This window comes from Chionomys nivalis, chromosome 23 (genome assembly GCF_950005125.1).
Source record: "Chionomys nivalis chromosome 23, mChiNiv1.1, whole genome shotgun sequence".
Classification (NCBI taxonomy): domain Eukaryota; kingdom Metazoa; phylum Chordata; class Mammalia; order Rodentia; family Cricetidae; genus Chionomys; species Chionomys nivalis.
In genome coordinates this window covers 34612419-34617356 of record NC_080108.1, presented here as the reverse complement: position 1 = coordinate 34617356, position 4938 = coordinate 34612419, and the positions used below count along the sequence as shown (strand labels likewise).

At 40.5% G+C, this 4938-nt stretch overlaps 1 pseudogene; it reads left to right on the top strand.

Annotated features, from left to right (window-relative positions):
- Positions 1–1313: 1313 nt before the first annotated feature.
- Positions 1314–4410, top strand: LOC130865576 (GTP-binding nuclear protein Ran-like; annotated as a pseudogene).
- Positions 4411–4938: the final 528 nt, after the last annotated feature.

The following is a 4938-nucleotide window of genomic DNA, read 5'->3' as shown; positions in this document are numbered from 1 at the left end:
GTTTTTAGGCCAATACCAAATATTTTCATTACTGTGGCTCTGTAATAGAGTTTGTAGTTGTGTAGGGTTGTTTTGGCTCTCCTGGAGTTTTTGTTTTTCCATGTAAAGTTGATTATTGTTCTCTCAAGAATTTTGTTGGGATTTTGATGGGGATTGCATTGAATCTATAGATTACCTTTGTTAGAATTGCGGTTTTTACTATGTTGATCCTACCCATCCAAGAGCGTGAGAGATCCTTCCATTTTCTGGTATCCTCTTCAATTTATTTCTTCAAAGTCTTAAAGTTTTTGTCAAATAGATCTTTCCCTTCCTTGGTTAGTGTTACCCCAACATACTTTATGCTATTTGTGGCTATCTTGAAAGGTGATGTTTCTCTGATTTTCTCTCAGCTTCTTTATCCTTTGTGTATAGGAAGGAGACTGGTTTTTTTTTGTTGTTTTTTTTTTTTAGTTTATCCTGTATCCTCCCACATCACTGAAGGTCTTTATAAGCTATAGGAGTTCTCTGGTAGATTTTTTGGGGTCACTTATGTACACTGTCATACCATCTGCAGATAACGAAAGTTTGACATCTTCCTTCTTCCAGCAAGGCTTTTCTCTGTACTCAAACAAAACACTGTGTACCATCCATTATAGAAGAAACTGTGAACTTCTGAAACCATGAAATAGGCCAGAAGACTGGAAGGCAGGGAAATTTAATGTGGTCAGTGAGAAAAGAGGGACAGTTGGCAATGTTCTTCAAGGACATTTTACCTTGGACTTTCTGTATGAGCAATTTACTTGACTAGTATTTAAGTAGAGGCAGGCACAGTGGCCCTTTTGGCACGTAAAAAAAACAACAAAAAAACCATGTTTTCATGAACCTGGAGGAGATATCGGGGCAGAGGAAAGGCCTCAAGTCCGCAAGAATATCTCAATGATGAAGAGCCAGGAAGGTGTAAAATGTGGTCAAAATACAGAAAAATCTCATCTTCCATATGCTTCCCCTAGCAACAGGTTCATATATTCCCTGCCCCTCAGCCTATAGTCCATCATAGAGCAGACTGAATGATACAGGTATAGGTTATCTAGGGTTTGTTCCCAGCATGCTCTGGACACACTCCATGAGGGTCCAGACCCTGTCCCTGATACCCTCAACACCCACACAGTCAATATCTTGCAATAATTAAAAGGCCAAAGTGTAAAATTTTCCCTTTTTTGACCACATTTTACACACACTGACTGTTCATCATTGTGGGGTCCTTGGCTTGACATTTATTTGGAAATCAGAGGCCTTGCAACTGGATCAAGAATGAAGACTGTTGTCATGGCAATATGGTGCTGCTGGGTATCCTACGTCAGTCTTGGGACCGCATAAGATGACACAAAATCCATCCAGGTTCCTAGATCACTGGAGAAGAGCTGCTGGGTGATCATCCAGCTGAGATTCCTGGTGAGGTTGGAGGTCTGTCTATGATGTCAGCAAGCATCTCCTTAACAAAGCCAATACCTTTAGTTCAGTTTCTACCAAGCCCTTGCAGTCTAGATAGGAATCGCTGTCTGCTACAGGTGTCAGTGATACTTCCTCTGCATCTGTCACTCATCTTTTAACTCTCCTTAGCTGTCTTTTGTTGCACCGACATTCAGAATTTGTACCTAGTCAAATCTGTCAGTCTGAGGCTTTGTTATGCACTAAGAAAGAACTCCTCCATCCCAAGATTACAAAACAACATGCTCTAATATTTCTCTCTCATTCTTCCCTTTTTTCTTTTAAGTGGATCATTAATTGTCACAATATTTCCTCTGCCTGTTGTTTCTGGTGGTATGAAAGGCTCCTATCTGTTCTGTTACTATGCATTCTCTACTCTGTTCTCTGAGACAACCCTACCTTTTGCAGGGTCACATTTGGGGGTGTATCTGGAATCCTGTAGTTTGTGCTAATAATATAACTGTCCTTACATGTTTTTATGCTTTAGATTGTGACTGTTTCTTTGTATTTTTTGTTTCTGATTAATTCTAGAAAAAGGTATGTTTTCACCTAACATATCTATCTCAGTGTTTGGTTTACTAAATTACACTTATGATCTAATTCGAGAAATATTGCCTTTACAGAACTGTGCCTCCTTAGAGAAACTTAGAGATATAGTGAGATAAACATATTTAACTCATTCATTCTTCTTTTGCTTACATAATAAAGACATGACTTTTCATTTGCTGTCTTAGCTTACTTCATGTTGTTGAATAAAATACCAAGGCTGAATAATTTATAAGAAGCGGTTTGGTTCGGTCACTAGTTTTGGAAGGTAAAAGCCTAAGACTGGGTGACCCTCATCTGCTAGGCCTGTCACGTGACCCTGTGGCTCCACTACAGCAGCAGCCCCATCAGTAGCAGGAGTTCTTGGAAGGGAGATCACATGGCGATGGGGAAGCAAGAGAGTCAGTGGAGAGAGCTGGACCACCTTTGTATCAGCCTGCTCTCCAGATGAGCAGGGCAGTGCCTGTATCATTCCCTAAGGCACTGTTTACAACACCACCATGCTGAGTTTTGGTTGGGTGAAACCACAGCACTGGCCTTGACATCTCCCATCTGTCATTATTTCCAGGTGTGTTAGAGAGCTTGCTGTCGCCCAAATTACCCTTATTGGCTGCTATTTTAGTGTGCACCTAGAATATCCTCAGAAGGCCCCTGTGTTCAAGGGTTGGTCTCCAGCCCATGGTGCTTTGGGGAGCAGGGGGGACCGATAAGATATGGAGACTGGAGGGAGGACCTCCCATAGGCATGAAACCCTGGAGTGAGACACTGAGAACCCAGTCCGTCCTCTTCTCTCTCATATCCAGACTGTGAGGTGAAGGGCTTGCCACGTGCTGCCACCACAAGGGGCTACATCACCACAGGCCCAAAACAGTGAACACAACCAATCAGAACTAAAGCCTTCAAAACTGGAAACTAAAGTAAATCCCTTCTCTTTATTCTTGACTATCTCTGGAACTTGTTAGAGTAAAAAACATTTACACCATTACCCAAGCAGTGGTGATTAACATAGCAGAGGGTTCTGCATATTTCCTTGTGCCCATAATAAAAGTAGTTAAAAAGAAAAAAAACCAAAAAGACAGAAATTTCTTAATATTTAATCTTGCTACATAGTCCATCCAAACAATTGTATCATCCTTAAATAAACATGATGTTTGTATGTCTCCCTCAAATATTTGAATCTTGTGTTTCTTTGTCTTATCTTATTGCTTAGGCTAGGAATGCAGTCTCATGCTGTCCAACCTCAGGTTCAGAGGCCACCTTGAATTGTCGTTGCTGGAGAGGCCTCTATAATTCTGTCATTAAACTCAATGCTGCCCTTCATTTCTGTGTTCCTTGCGTAGTACAGCTTTCTGAAACCCGTGTAAGTTCTAACTAGGAAATGATGAGTAGTTCTGTAAAAAATGTGCATTCAACATTGTTAGAAATGGTCACATGGTTTCCTCCTTTAACCTATTAGCACAGTGGAATCAAATCACTAACAAATTTCCAAATGGTAAACCACACTTATTCTCAGGAGACAAAGCCTTTGGTCCTCATGATATGTGGTACTTTCAGTTCTTTTTAAATCACATTTGCTGTTCTGTATAGAATCTATTCTCAATCACATTCATAGTCATATGGTTGCTGTTTGAAGCCAGGAATATTCTGAAATCCCTTGGAACATCCTGAAAACATGATGTGGAAAGTTCTGGATCTTCATGAATGAAGTGGCTAATTGAAAAGAAACAGGATAAAGAAGCAGACTTGTGAGGTAGATCTGAAGCATGTGGCTGAACCCTCCGGAACCAATCCACTTGCAAACTTTAAACTCATCACTTTTTCCTTTCAATTCCCAGGAGTCAAAACTAAATCTGGGACAGAGGAAAAATCACAGGTCCCTTTCAAGCTCATCCTTGTGGGTGACGGTTGCATCAGAAAGACAACATTCATAAGTGCCACTGATGGGCAAGTAGCCACCCTGGGTGGGGAGGTGTACCCTGGTGTTCCATATCAACATAGGACCTATCAAGTTTGATGTGAGAGACACAGATGGTCAGAAGTAATTTGGGGTCTGCATGATGACTACTGTCTCCAAACCTTGTATTCTATTATAATGTTTGCTGTAACAATAGTTACTTATGGGAACAAACCTAATTGGCAAAGAGATTGGTGTGTGTGTGTTTGTGAAAATATCCCCATTGTGTTGTGTGACAACAATGCTCTATTAAGGAGGAAAATGTAGGCAAAATGTATTGTTTTCCACTGAAAGGAGAATCTTCAGCCCTCAGATATTTCTGCCAAAAGTAAGCACAACTTTGAAAAGAACTTTTTCTGTACCCAGTTTTGGCAGCACAGTGCACCTCTGATTTAGAGGTTGCTCAAATGTCTTCCCTCCAAGATGAGGATGATGACCTGTGAGAAAGAGGGGATGAATGTCTGCATCCTCAGAGGTCCAGCTTTGCAGCCAACTGTCCTGTGGTGTCCCTGTGTGTGCCACCTCATGTACCTACACAGAATGTGTGATTAATGGGCTCCCAAGTGAATGAGGAAGTTAGAAGATACCTTAGCTTTGTTTAGGTTGTATTTAACTGTTTGGAACATAGTAGTTTACTTCCTGAATATCAAAGATAAGGCTGCTACCTTCACAAGGAAATATTCACTGGTGAGATCTTGTTACTCTCGTACTTATTTCTGTTTTTTAGAAACATAATAAAGTTGTGTTTAAAACAATCAAAAAATTAAAAACAGGGCTTATTGAGATGGAATATGCCTTTAATCCCACTAATTAGAAGGAAAAGAGCAGTGGATCTCTGTGAGTCCGAGGACAGTTGGTCTACATAGTGAATTCCAGATCAGTCAGAGCAAATTTTGAGAGCTTGTCCCCTAAATATTAAATAAATTGGAAAAAAGTTAACTGGTATATAGGAGTGGTTTGAGCTCTGTTGA